This window comes from Balaenoptera borealis (assembly GCF_965194805.1).
Source record: "Balaenoptera borealis genome assembly, chromosome: 6".
Lineage (NCBI taxonomy): Eukaryota > Metazoa > Chordata > Mammalia > Artiodactyla > Balaenopteridae > Balaenoptera > Balaenoptera borealis.
In genome coordinates, this window is record NC_138863.1 from 19271190 (window position 1) to 19285186 (window position 13997).

The 13997-nt window shown below is 55.8% G+C and overlaps 1 protein-coding gene across 7 annotated transcripts in view; it reads left to right on the forward strand.

Annotated features, from left to right (window-relative positions):
- Positions 1 to 13997, forward strand: part of TNS1 (tensin 1) — a 229994-nt gene that overhangs the window by 5450 nt on the left and 210547 nt on the right. The window lies entirely within an intron of this gene.

Consider the following 13997-nt stretch of genomic DNA (forward strand, 5'->3'; position numbering starts at 1 on the left):
GAGAAGCCAAGTGGTGGGGAGTGAAGGAGACCCAGGCGACGCCGAGGGTCCAGGTCTTCTTGCTGACTGTCCCAGCTCTGATCCCTAAGTTGACCCCCTCCCCATCAAGAGACCCCCGCCCTGGTGCTTCAGGCCAGATCCTCTGTCTCCCAGCCTGAGTAGCCCTAGGGCCCAGGGCAGGAAGCTGGGTCTCCAAACCCATCCCAGGAGTAGGGGATGGAGGGGCCTCAGCTTTAGTGTTCCTTTCTGGCCAAGAAAAGGAGAGTGTTGGGGTGCTTCTGGTAATGTCTGTTCACAAGCCTGTCTCCCCCGTAAGTCTGTGAGCCAGTGTTTTCAGGCCAGAGTCAAGGTTTAGTGAATTTGGTATCTCAGGACGTGTAGCTCAATAAGGGTTGCTCAGTGGATGGATGGGTGGATGGCGAGGGTGGGGCAGGTAAAGATGCCAGAGGAGGAGAGAGAACCCAGGTGGAGGCCAGGCACGGGGGACAGTGATGGGCAGGTGTGGCCTGCTGCTTTTCTGCCTGGGAAGCCGTGGTATCCCCTGGGTCTTAGGGCTCTTCTGGGCACCAACTGGGTGGGTGCAGGTGTGGGGATGGGATCTGAGATAAGACCACCTGGGTCAAGCTCAGGCAAGATTAGAGGTAAAATAGGAATGTCTACAGTGTTGGAAGAGGTCAACTGACAGCAGGCGTTTTGGAGATTTGAAGAGAGTAGGAAGGGAGATAAGACCCTGGTGTTGGACTGGGACCCGGCAGTGGGCGGCTGTCACGAGGAGGCCAGTTGGGGGCGTGGAGCTGTCTTCTGATCTCAGATCAAGCTTTCGCCTCTGCCCAGCTCCTCTTGGCATTCCTGTCAGTACTCCCTTCTCAGGAACTTCTAGGGGTCCCCATCAAAGCCCATTCACCCCCTCTTCCTGCCACAGCTGAAACCGCAGTTGTCAAGAATGGCCGGGTGGGTCCTTAGACCCAGTCCTCAGAGGCTTCTGGCAAAGCTTTGGTCTGTGGGCCCTGGTGCCCATGTGTGCCATGTTGGTCCTGTACCCAGTGGAAGCTTCCCAGTTCTCATTTGTCTGCTCACCTCTCAGCCCATCTGCCTTTCCACCCACCTGCTTCTCGCTCCCTCCACCATCTTCTCTTTTCCATCCACCCTCCATCCTTCTCTCCATCACCTTCCCTCTCTCCCACTCACCCACCCTCTGCCACGTCCTGGGTGCATACACTGGTCTTTCCCAGTGAGTCCTCACCCTGTGGTGGGAGGCCTCGTGGAGTGGGCGCAGGTGGGGGGCAGACATCCAAACACATCATCCTGAGACAACGTGTAGGCAGGCCTGTGCAAGCTGTCACCTGGTTCTAGGGCAGGGAGTGGCTCTTCTGCCTGGGGCAGTCTGGAAAGCCCTCCCAGAGGAGGTGACATTTTGACCTGGGTCCTACAAGGTGACATAGAAGGGAGCCAAGGCCATTTTTTGTCAGGCCCAGGGGGTGTGGAAGTGTGCATGCCCTCAGGGAGCTGGAGTAGAGGGTGGGAGAGGAGAGTGAGAAAAAAAAGAGTGGATCAGCATGGGAAAGGCCTTGAATGCCAAGCTAAAGAGTTTGGATTTTAGACTTCTTCGGGCCATGGAGAACCTCTGGAAGTCTCAACCAAGGTTTGCGGGGAGTCTGCGTTTTAAACTATCCCTGGCACAGGGTGGAGGATGGGTGACAGGTGGGTGTGGGGTGATTAGAGCTAGCTGATGGGTCATTCTCACATGGCTGTGGCTGGACCAAATGAGGATGTGTGTGTGTGTGTGTGTGTGTGTGTGTGTGTGTGTGTGAAGGAGTGCCCCCTGGAAGCTGCTTCCCCTTCCTCATCCCTGACTTCACCTCCACCCACCCCTTCATCCCCTAACCAACAGCCCCAAGAACTCGGGTCCGGCAGGCCAGGAGTTAAGCCGCGAGGTCACCTGGGGGAGGTATGTCCCTGGCTCTCTGCCTTGTCTCTTTGGCTCAGTTTCACCTGCTGCCCAGCCCAGACGTCACTCCCTCGGAGGCTGGGCAGGGGACAGGCCTGGCTTTGTTGGGACCCTGAGACCCGGGCTGGGCCTGCTGTGTCTGCCCTGGAGAGGCTGGAGGACGAGGAATGGAGGAGGCAGGAAGGCATGGCGATTCCTGGGACCTGGGGCTGTGAGGAGCCTGGCTGCAGAGTTCCTTGGCTGCTGCCTCTGGCACACCTTGGTCACGTGCCCGAGGGCGCCAGTTGGGGGTGCTTGGCCAAGGGTGGCAAGAGGTGGGTGGGGTGGAAAGTGCTCCAGGGCCGCCTTCTCCTTCCTCTTCTGCTTCTTTTGCTGCTATAGCTCAGCCCGTCCCTGCCCTGGGGAGGTGAGGCACTCTTGCCTGTAGGATCAGCAGTCTTTGAGGGCCAGAGCTGGCTCTCCTCCTGGTCTCCTCTGTCTCATTTCCGCCTTCTTTCTCTCCTTAAATCTCTCTCATGCTCTAACTCTGTTTCTTTCTATATCTGGCTTGCCCATTCCTTAGGAGTTTCACATCCCTTTTCCAGCCTCTTTCTTCCCCCCTGAGGCAGGAGGGAGGGTTGGATGGATGGCCTCTCTCTTACACAGGAGGCAGTGTGGAGTAGTGGTTACAGAAGTGGCCTTCTGGGTTAAACTAAATTCAGCTTTGGGCTTTGCCCCTTCAGGGCTGTGCATCGCAGAGCGTATTATGTAACCTCTCTGTGCCTTGGTTCCCTCTGCTGCCCTTAAAAGCACTTAGAACATCATGGGGCATATCAATAGCATTTTATAAAGAGTAGCTGTTGGTGGTGGTGTCGTTATGGTTATTGAGTGATTGTTATTAGTCCAAGTCCTCTGAGAAACAAGATGGGATTAAATGTGTAAAGATTTTATTAAGGGAAATGCTTGAGTGAAAGGAAGGAGCCGGGGAAGGCTGGGAGAGCCTTCAGATGGCAATGTGAGTCTGACCCCGGGTGAAGGGGAGACAGAGGGAGCCAGAATGGGATGGAAGTGCCCTAGACCTCCGTGCCCTCTCAGGAGAGTTCAGCAAAGCAGACAGGCAATCCAGGAACCAAAGTTGGCAGACAAGTCTCCTCACCCCCAGGAACAGGTCTGCCTTAGAATCAGTGGCGGGGAGCAGCCCGAGGAGGCGCGGCCTCAGCAAGCGTGGATTTCAGTGCACAGCGGGGCCCCTGCTCCTGCCGCAGGAGGTCTGGGCGGTGCGTTCTAGTGGCCGCCACAGGGCCTTGCGAACTCAGAGGAGGACAGGGCCTTTGGTCCTGGGGTCTGAGGTGGGTTGGGAGGGGTGGAGGGGGGTGACCCAAGGATCTGGAAGGAGGCAGCAGCCTGGGCCCCAGGCTGTCATGCTCCCTTCTGGGACTGCCTGCTTGGCTTGGCTGCCAGGCCTCCTCACTCGGGGCCTGGCTTCAGGCTGCGTTAATATCCTTTTGCTTAGTCGTGTTAATGGTGTGGTGGTCCTGCTTGGAGCAGAGGGCTGACTCCACCCGGCCTCTGACTCTGCTCTCTGTTCCCCTCCCCATCTTCCCTTCCTGCTTGAGGTACCTCGGTGCTGAGGGGGAAACTGAAGCACAGGCACACTGGGCCAGTGAGGGTTCTGGGTAGGGGCATTCAGGAATCTTACCCCCTGGACAGAGCCATCCACCTCAACGTTCATCCTAGGAGAGGCCGGGCAGCTCGATACTACCCCTGATGCTAACCTTGGGTGTCCTCTGGGACTGGCCGGACTGGCCCGGCTGGCCGGAGTGTGGGGCAGGGGTGCAGAGAGCCGAGCCAAGCTGTGACACCATTAGGGAATGAAGTTGGAGTGGAAGCAAGCGTTTTTGGGCACTGAGCTGAGGCCGTCTGCGGGCAGTCGGACCAGGCCCAGCCCGGTCAGACTGTCCGCCCCCCCTTAGCTCCCCACCACTGCAGACTTCATTGAGATCCGTGAGCCATCCAGACGGCTTCTTGATCCCCAGCCATTCAATATGCTAAGCAGGGCTAATTTATTCCCTTGCTTCTTCATGGAATTGCAGCAAAGCCAGCAGGGGCTGAGTGTGTTGGAGGTAACCGGTTGGGGGGAGAGCAGTTCTCCATGGTTCTCCTGCAAGACCCCTGGGCTCCCTGTGTGACTCAACACTGCCTCTCCCAAGGCTGGCCCTGTCGTGAAGGGAGCAGGGACTTGGGGACAGGCAGCTGATGAGTCCTTGCTTACTGCTTCCTAGCTTGGTGCCCTGGGCAAACTAATAGTGTCTCTGAGCCTCAGCTTCCTCACCTGTGAAATGGGCACAATAGAGCCCATGTTGCCAGGCTGTTGGAAAGAGTATATGCCAAGCTCTGGGACACTGTGGGCAGGTGGCACTGTTCCAGCCCGTCCACACTCTGGTCTTGTTGGCACCTCTTTCCTTCTTTTTTCACCCTCTGCAGTCTGGACTCCTGAATCCTGAGGTCAGCTGGGGATGGGTGTGCTAGGAAGAGGCTGTTCTCAGAGCTCTGCTCTGGGGTTCAGGGATTAGGGGTGAGGGGTGGGACAGATACCAATAAAATGAGGGAGGGTTTGTAGCAGAAAAGTGTGGAACCAGGGGTGGGACTGATCTGGTTGCAAGTCTGGGCTCTGCCACTGACTAACTTTGTGAGCCTCAGTTTTCTCATCTGGGAAATGGGAATGATAACACCTACTCACGGGGTTAGGGAGGGGATTAAGTTGGCTGACGTAGGTCAAGTTCCCAGCACTTAGCAGGCCCTCAATAAACATCAATTTCCTTTTCCTCCTGGAAGGGGCCTTTGAAGTCATTTGGTTGACCCCTTCACTTGCTGGCTTGGCCAAGGGCCTCACCTCTGAGCCTCTTTCAGAAAGAGGGAGAGGGATGGGGAGAGCCCTGGGCTTAGGGTCTCTGACTTGGCAGACAGGTCAGAGGTCATTTAGCAATAATGATTATAAATGTCCTTAAAACGAGCCTCACATGATGCTCACAACAACCCTGAAAAGTGATGTGAGCAGGCATTATCACCCTATTTCACAGATGGGGAGGTTGAGGCCCAGGGAGTGACTTGTCCATGGTCTCATTACTGTAAGTGCAGAGTTGGGATGCGAGCCAGGTCTTAGGGTTCCTGGCTTTCTGCACTTGGCCTGCCTCCTGCCTCTTACCCATTCTTTTTCTGCTGAGCAACACAGCCTCCCTCAACTGTACTGGGGTTGGGGTTCCTCTTGTTCTCAGTGGTCTCTTGGGAGAAAGAAGTCATTGTCTTGTTTGACCAGGCAGTCCTCCTGGGACACCCCCCTTCCTGGCCTGGCCTTCAGCCTTGAAGGCACCCACCTTCCCCACTGCCAGACCCGAAGACCGGGTAGGGGTTCATCTGCCTTCTTTGGGGCTGGGGTGGGGTTAGTCCTGTTGCCCCTCTCATTCAGGCTGGCCAGGGAAACACAGCTACCTCTCCCTCAGTTGCCTCTAACAGGTCGGCACTTCTGACTGCCCCCTCCAGGAAGCCACTTCTCGCCCCAGCTTTCTCCTTATCCACTGAGCACAGGAGCCCCATGCCCCATCCCTGCTTCCCCTTCCCCCTAAGCTCTCCAGCAGCCTCTGTGGCTGTGAGAACAGCCCCCATCTTGCTTCCCAGACCCACTGACCAGGAATTTCCAGCTCTGGGGTCTCCCCTCTCCTCCTCCCCTCCTCCCCCCTTTTATCTCCCCCTCTGGGAGCCAGAGGCCCTTTGTGAAGCTCTTTATGTGGGTTTGAGCTCCCAAGGCTGGGCAGGGGGACAGAGGGACACCCCTCTCCCCTCTCCATTGTCCTGTCTCTTCTCAGGAGGCCGTGTATGTATGTGTGTGTGTGTGTGTATGTGTGTACACGTTCGTGTGTCATGTCCCAGCTTGGCCTCTTTTATATGGGCGGTGGGCAGGGAGAATCTCGAAAGGATTCAGGGATGCAGAGCAGTCTTGGGGCCGCTACACCAAGGCTGAGAGGACCTAGTGGGAGAAAGGAGACTGGGTGCCTTTGAGGAGGGGGGGATCGGGCTTGGGAGTGATTCTCTGGCCCCGGGAGTGGGTGCTGTCACCCCTCCCCGACCCTGGCTCTCTCTCTGGGTCTGTCATTCTGTCTGTCTGTTTCTCTCTCCTTTCCCTCCCCTGCTCCTTCTCTCTCTGCACAGCTCACTATCTCCTTCACGTCCCTCATTCTCACCCTGGCGTCTGCCTTCCTTGGCACTGACCCCTCACCAAGGAGACACCAGACAGGTACCCCTCCCTGCCCCTCGATGCCAGTTCCAGGGAGGCCCTGTCGCCTGCTGCCTTCCCAGTATTCTAGCCTTTTCTTGACTTCTGTCCCCAACTCAGCCCTCCTGGCCCTGACTCCCTGCCCTAGACCCCCACTCTTCCTGCCCCCACCTCGATCTACAGGGTGCTTCCTCCCAGGGGTACTATTTCCACAGCCTTAGCTGTGGCTCCCCTTTACCCCGGCCAGCCCGATGACCCCACAGTCTAGAATAACACTGAGTGGCCGGCTGCCCGCTGGGGCCTGGCTAAAAATAGACCCATGCGTGATGTGCTTTAGAGGCAGTCTGGGCAGAGGCAGGGTCCAGCCCACAGGTCCTTCATGGTCTCCTTGGGGGACATATTCCACTGGGGCCCTGGGGCCTCCCCACCACCCTGCTGCTGCCAGAAGCTTGGTTGGAGGGCCTCGGGCCCCAACGATACCTGGGAGGAACTTTCTGGTGCTGATGGGTGACACGTGGGCAGAAAGAGGCGAGCTGAGTGCCAAGATCAAACGAGGATTCCTAGCTGGTAAGTGTCGATGGTTAGGACTTGAATCCAAGCCCAGGCTGTCAGACTGGAGGCAGAGTCACTCCAGCTGTAGCTGGTTTTGTTGCACGCAGGTTGAGTTAAGATGAGTTCTCACTCCCAGCTTTGCACTTCTCTTGCTTTAGACTCTGAGCAATGACTCAGGCTCTCCGAGCATCAACTTTCCTACCTGTACGATGGGGCCACCGCTAGACACATGGCTGCTGGGTCAGTGGTTGACAGGACTCCCGGGGGACATCCATAAGCTCACCAAGCTGGCAGTCTCTGTCGCTTTTCAGCCTCAGCTGTGGACCCTCTGTCTCCTCCTGGCCCTTTGGATCTCCCCCTGTGTCTGGGTCTCCATGTCCTCTCTGGTCTCCAGATGACTCCCATCATGGACCTGGGGGCCCTATGGGGTCTGCAGAGCTCCTTGGAGAGGAGAGCCTGGCCTCTGCCACGGTGTGCAGAGTGGGTGAAGGGGCAAGTACAGGCTGGGTGCCCAGCGTGGGCCTCCATCTGGGTTCTGTGCTTTTAAATTCCCAAGAGCTTTTTTACTGTTGCTCTCTGAATATTCTTTTTATTTTATGACCTGCTGTTCTTGTTTCATGGATGCATTTTCTTCTCTGATCTCTCTGAGGATATTACGAACTTTTTCTCAAAGTGTTCTTTGCACTGAATTTCACTTACTTTCTTCAAGTTGCTGTTGGTCTCTATTGCTTCTCTGCTAAGCTTTCCTCAGATGCCTGGGAGCCTGGGTTTTCCACTTAATATTTTAAGCGGAACACTAAAGGGTGGATTCTTTGCCCTGGGGGTGGGGATGGACCAGTTGAGGGCTTTGCTGGCTCTCAGGTGTCCAGCTGGGCTGCTGTATCAGGGAAACTGCTGTCAGTATCTTTGGGTCTCTCCTCTTGGGCTTGCCAGAGCTCCAGAGAAGTTTTCACTTTTCTGCCTTGGGGCAGGTACGGGCCTGGCCACCTCATATTCAGTAAACACTCACTTGACCCCCTCTTTTCTATTAGTACTCATGCCCTCAACTGTGCCTGGTGGCCCTGGGGCCAGAGCCCGCTGTCTTACCCTTTCCAGGGAATAAATCTCCTGCCTTCTGGTAGGGGTCAGGGAGAGGATCTGGAAATCTAACCACTTCTTCAGTGTCCTACCAATCCTGGTTCAGGTTCACATTCACCGCCGCCGCTCACCCCCCACCAAGGTATTCCAGTGCCACGGATCCTGAGCCTTGGAGGGGTTCTGCGCTGAAGAATCTGGCGGCTTCTTGGCTTTTCCGCAGCCACCTTGGGGTTTAGCTTTCTCAGGCTCACAGTTCCCACACATCCATCTGATCTCCAACTCCCAGAATCTTGACATTGTTGTCAGGGGTGATAATCAAAATATTTAACAAGAGATCCTAGGGACTGCGCTGAGAGGCTGGAGAGGGTCCTGAGGCCCCTTATGAGACAAGAATTAGCCTTTTTGGGTCCAGGCGAGGGGCTAGAGCGTCGGGAGGGCGGGTGTGCAGTAACTACTTACCCACCGGACCAGAAGTATTTTAGTTCTTAACAACCGCAGTGGTTGTGCTGTGCCGAACATCGATGGCTCCTGTAGTCTCCTCTCCCTCTTTTTGGTTCTTTTTTTGATCCTCCGGGCTTTATGCTTTCCTTAAAACAACAACAACAACTTTCCTGTTGCTTTAGAGGAGTTTCAAGAGGGAGCACATAAAACGTGTGTGTTCAATCAGCCAACTTCCCCGGAAGTATCCACTTCGCTCCTTTGGGCCGGGGCCTCCTTCACCTGCCGTGGAGTGAGGCTGGCAGGAATGCTGTGACTGGTGAGGAGGGCTGCAAGATGCAGCCTTTTCTCGACCCAGATGCAGGGGGTCCTCCACTCCCTTCCTCCTAAATCAGCTCTCTTAGTTATGGCCTTGAGGCCATTGATGGGATGTGAGGTGTGAAGCCACCAGCAGGTGTGAAAAGAGCAGCAGAAGGGCTGGAGGTCAGACATTCGGAAGCACTTCCCAGCAGCCAGGGCTGTGAAGCCAGAGAACACGATGATCTGGGGAGGCTCTGGAGTCTCCCTTCTGGAAGAACTTTAAGCCAGGAGGGCCCTTGGTTGACCTGGGCTGGAGGGGATCTCCGGGAAGGCAGGGGGCTGACTGGGACGATCCCCGTGGGCCTTGCTGCCTGACTTGCCCCCGTGATTGTTGATCTTTTGATTTCCCTTTGCTGCCGCCCTTCCTGTTTTCATCAGTAGAAAGCTTCTCTCCATGGGACGCAGAGTCCCCCCTTCTGTGGGGTTAAGGGATAAGCCCCTTGTGGAAGAGGAAGTTTGGGGTGTGGGGGGCAGAGATATAAGGAGGTCTGGGAATCTAGAAAGAGACTTAAGGGTAGGGCGAGGCCCCAGGAGGCCCCCCTCCCTGGGGCCCAAGGCTGGAGGGGGAGGGGCCTCCTTCAAGGAGATGGGGGTCTCAAGGAGGAAGACTGGGGTGGTTCTTACCTCCAGGGCAGCCCTACACTGACATCTCCTTATAGTCAAGCAGGGCATAGACAAAGAATTCCCTGTAAAGTAACCTCATTTGCATACTCTTCTGCATCCTATTTGCATGCTATTTGGGGTCCAAAATGGCCAGAAGGTTCCATTGGCACCTATGTTTCCTTCTCCAGGGGTACTCAGCTCTACCCCCTTCCACTCCTTCCTGTCCTGGTCCCCCACTCCTCATCTCCAGAGTCCCAGCCCTGGACCTTTGGCTCCAGGACCCTCACCTTGTCCTGTAGGGGTGTGTTTTATGTGTGTCCATATATGCTGTACACAATTCCTCTCTTTCCAGGCTCATGTTTGCTTCCTTCCTTTGGCCCCTTAAACAAAATATAGCCCATTCCTAACCAGGGCCCAGCCCTTTCTTACGAACTTTCAGCAACAATAATGGGGTTCCATCAGCCTTTCCCTAAGAGGGCTCCGCCCTGTCCTCCAAGCTGCTTCACCACTCCCACCACCTCTATCCCCATCCTCAGCCTCTGCACACTTTCCTCTGCCTCCCAGAGACAGAAACTTAAGGAAGGGGACAATCTGGGGTTAGACAGAACCAGGTGTGAGTGGCCTAGGCAAGGCCTGGTTGAGGAAGATGTTTCTGATGGATGAGGAGTAGATGTCTGCATGGGAAGTGTTCCCCCACCCCAGGGATCTAAGATGGCCACGGATGATGGGAATGGGTTTTGGTTTTGGCAAGAGAATCCATACAGAAGGTGCTGGACTGAGTAACGCTGGAGATTTGGGGACCAGTGGGGCAGGGCCGGCCTGTTCTCCTGCTAAAGTGAACAGGAACTTCTAATACTGAGGTATTATGCTAAGTCATAGGAAGTTGAAGACTCAAACCTGACTTGGGGTTTAGAAGAGGAGAGTGGGGGAATAGTAGTGTGAGAACAGAGGCCTCTCTGGCACTGTGGTGCCTTATTGGAAGTTCTGCCTGTTGTCTAACTTGAGTATTTCCTGCTTAGTCCTGACCATTTCCTCCTGATTATCTTCAGTGGGGGCGGGAAGCTTAGGAACTCACTGCTGTGCTTTCTTTTCTGTCTCCCCTGCTTGAGGGACATCCTTCAGTTCCTCCCTCTTCCTGAGTTCCAGCCTCTTCTGGGCTTATGTGCCCCCATTCCACCTCTCTTCTGGCCTGCTTCCAACATCTTCCTCACAATGCTGTTTTGGCTTCATCCTGCTGGGACTCCTGGCTCCTCTTCCTCGGGTTTCCATTCCCCGGATGGCAGTGTGAACTGTGTGTTCCAGACAGGGCGCTCTTGCCCAGGGCTCTGGCGGAGAGCATCTGTCTGGTGGGGTGGGGTGTGTAGTATGCAGCTAGCAGACCCAGGAAGGGTTTCGGGGTGGGTGAATTTGCTTTTACGGTCACCCCAGCGTGCCCCTCCTGGACCCAGGTTCTGAGATATTTGTCCAGTAGATCCAAAGAATGCCTCGATGAGTTGGGTCCAGTGCCAGGCATTTTCACGTTTAATTTGATCCTCACAACTACCCATGAGGTTAGGGTCCTTGTCTCCATTTTACAGAAGAGGAAATAGGCTCAGAATAGAGAAATAATCTCTTCAAGGTCACATAGCTGGTAAGTGTCAGGGCCAGGATTTGGACCTTGGTCTCTGCTGGCTTTTACCTCAGTCTTTCTCTTTGGGAGGTGAGAGTGAGGACGATGGAGGTGACGCTTCGCATACGTGTCCCCTGGCATGCTCTCAACTGCACTGGGAAGAAAAGCAAATGCAACAGTGCCTGTTCCCCAGATGAGGACACTGGGGCTCCCAGAGGGGCTGTGCCCCAAGCCTAGTCTGGGGTGCTTCCTCCTACCCTTGGGTCCGAGTCCTCACCCCTCACGGCTTCAGGACTCTGTTCATCCATCCACAGGGCTGCGATGGGGCGGGGGAGGCTGCATCAGTAACCTCATTCTCTCTGGTCTAACTGGGGCCGGGCCTGCCCTGCTCTATGCAGAAGCTCCCAGACAGAGTGAGAATAGGACATGCCAGAAGCCAGGTTCAAGTGGATCACAGAGGGGGTCTGGGACCCTTTTAGGAGGGCAAAGAGGAAGCTGCGTTGTACCATTCAGGTCACGGGAGCAAATGGAAATCTGCAGGCCCAGGAGAGCCTCCAGCCTTGACTTGAAGGGATGCAGGGATTTTACCCGCATCTGATGCAGGGTCCAGCCCGGGTGCACCGACGTGCCGGCTCTCCTGGCTTCTGTGGAGTGGTGAAGGATTCACATCTGGGGGTGCTTGAGGTCCTCCCAAGAGCTTGTTCCGGGCCTGCCCCCCTGGACCAGCTGTGGCCTTCTCCTAGTCAGGAAGCAAGTGCCCTGAGAGCCTTAGCCCGGATCTGGCTCCTGACTACAGGGGCTGCAGCTGGGCCCTTGAGGGTCTCAGCTCAGACTCTGCCCCTTCAGTGGTCTGAGTCTGGGGTGGCGGGAGTCCCCGGAGCCCCAGGCCCTGCTTGCTTCTGGAACCTGTAGATGAGGCCGTGTCACCTTGTTCTGTGCCTCGGTTTCCCTGGCAGCCTGACTGGTGGCACACCATGCTTCCCCTCCTCTTTCTTTATTCCTGTCCTCCCCCCACTCCCCTGATGCTGGCCCTCCCTCACTGCTCTTTGTGAGATGGTCGGAGCCCTCCACCTTCCTCTTGTCTTCTTGTCTCCCGACTTCCTTCGCCCTCTGTTTGCTGGTCTCCTCTCCACTCACACCGGCTTTCTCTCACTTCTCTGGTCATTGGCAGTCCCAGCCCCACTGCCTTTTCCATCTTGGATGTCTCTCTTGAAAGCTCGTTTTCCCCGCTCCTGTCCTCATGTCCATCTTGGGGTCCACCTGGGATCTGTCTCAGTGGCCTGGCTCCTCCTGGCCCTCCTTCCTTCTCACAGCTCCCTGGACGTCTGCAGGGCATGGACTGAGGGCCCTGGGATGGGTGGGGACTGGAGAGTCCTGGGGTCTCATTTCTTGGCCTCTCTCCCATTTCCTCACTCTGCAGAAACAGTGTAGGGGGTGGGCCCAGGAGAGGAACCCAGTGTGATGTCCTGGCTGGAGAGGGGCGCCAGGGAGCGGGATGGAGGAAGGTTGTCAGGTGAGAATAGGGGGTAGGAGGGATCTGCTTATCTGTCTGTATCCACCTCCGTTTGCCTCTGTCTTTGATGTCTCTTGCTGTCTGCCAGTCACTGTCACTATCTTTGCCTTTCTGGGTCATCTTGGTTCTTCGGACTGGGGGCTTTAACCCAGCTCCTCTCCTCCTGTGCCTTCCACACCCAGCTGCCCTCTATGTCCAGTTCAGGGGCAGTCAGTGGGCTGGTTTCCCAGGATGGGGAGGGGGCTGTGTGGGAGAGGGCGGGGGTGGGGTGGACGGTAATTGTATCAGCTGGTTCTGATGCAATTGGGCTTCCCAGACTGGACCTTCCCCTGCCCCTCCTTCCCCGCTCTCCTCCTGCCCTCTCCATTCATCTCACTCCCTCTCCCAGTTCCATCAGAATAAATTAGACAGTCCCTGCTTTAATCTCATTGCGGGAGCCTGGGCTCAGACCCAGCAGCCCAGTTCCTCGGTCTCCAGTCTCCATGCTAGGCCCTGCAATGAACACCCCAGGGGCAGAGGGATGACCAGGATGACTGCAGGCCTCTGTTCTCACTTCTCCACCCCTAGATGCTATGGCTTGCCCGGAAAGGCAGCCCAGGCCTCGGGCTCCCCAGTGGGTCAATACCCACCATCACTCCAGGTCTGTCCCCACCCTTCCCCCACCCATTTATCATGTCAGCTGCTGGGTGGTGATGGAAGTCATTTGGAAAGGGGCCCAGAGGACCCAGGATTTTCAGCCTGCAGAATAGAGAGGGGTGGAGGTGGGGTGGGGATGGGGGCTTGAATAATGAGCTGGCAGTGTCTGAAGGCATTTATTGTACGGAGAGAGTGACCAAGTCGTTCTTCCCCAGGCAAGGCAGTCTAAGAGGAAATGGTCTGGAATTTGAGAGCAGGGATGGAGGTTAGATATCAAGAGGAACTTCCTGCCTGTGAGGGGTCAGAGACTTGGGTTAGTAGTGGTAAAGGGGAGAAAGAGAACTTATGGGCTCACCTCCTCGGGATATCTATAAGAGGGGAAACATTTCCTCTCCTCTCCCTCCTCTCCTGCCTCTGCAGCATTGTGCTGTGGAAGAGCAAAGAGCCAGGAATGGAGGGCTTTGATCCATTCTGGTTCTGCCACTTTTTGGTTGTGTGACTCCTGGTAAGTCAGCTTGCCTCCCTGGGCCTCAGTGTCTTCATGTGTCAGTCATGTGCTGTCAGGGTGGGGGGCAGGGGAAGGCACGGGGTCTCTTTCAAGTTTAACTGGAACCGGTACTGGATGTTTGGGAGCAGAATAAGGAGGTGGCCCCTCATCAGGGGTGGGTGGAGTAGGGATGCGTAAAGATCCCACTGTCCTGGTGCAGTAGCAGTAAGAACCTGGAAAATGACACTCCCCAGTGGCCGTAGTCCAGGGCTGGGGCAGGGACTCTGGATTTAGAAGCAGGAATGGCCTGCCTTTCTTCTTTCTTGTATTCATGCAATCAACCTACCAATCTACAAAGTAACTCATGTTTATCGACTCTGCGCCCTGCACCGTGCTGAGTGCTGAGTGCTGGGTGCTGGGAGCGACTGCAACCATGAATGACCGCCAAGGTCCTCTGGGAGCCAACAATCTGGGGGGGGGAGGGGGTGAAACAGTGAGGAAGTGAGCAAATCTATCAATAAGTGC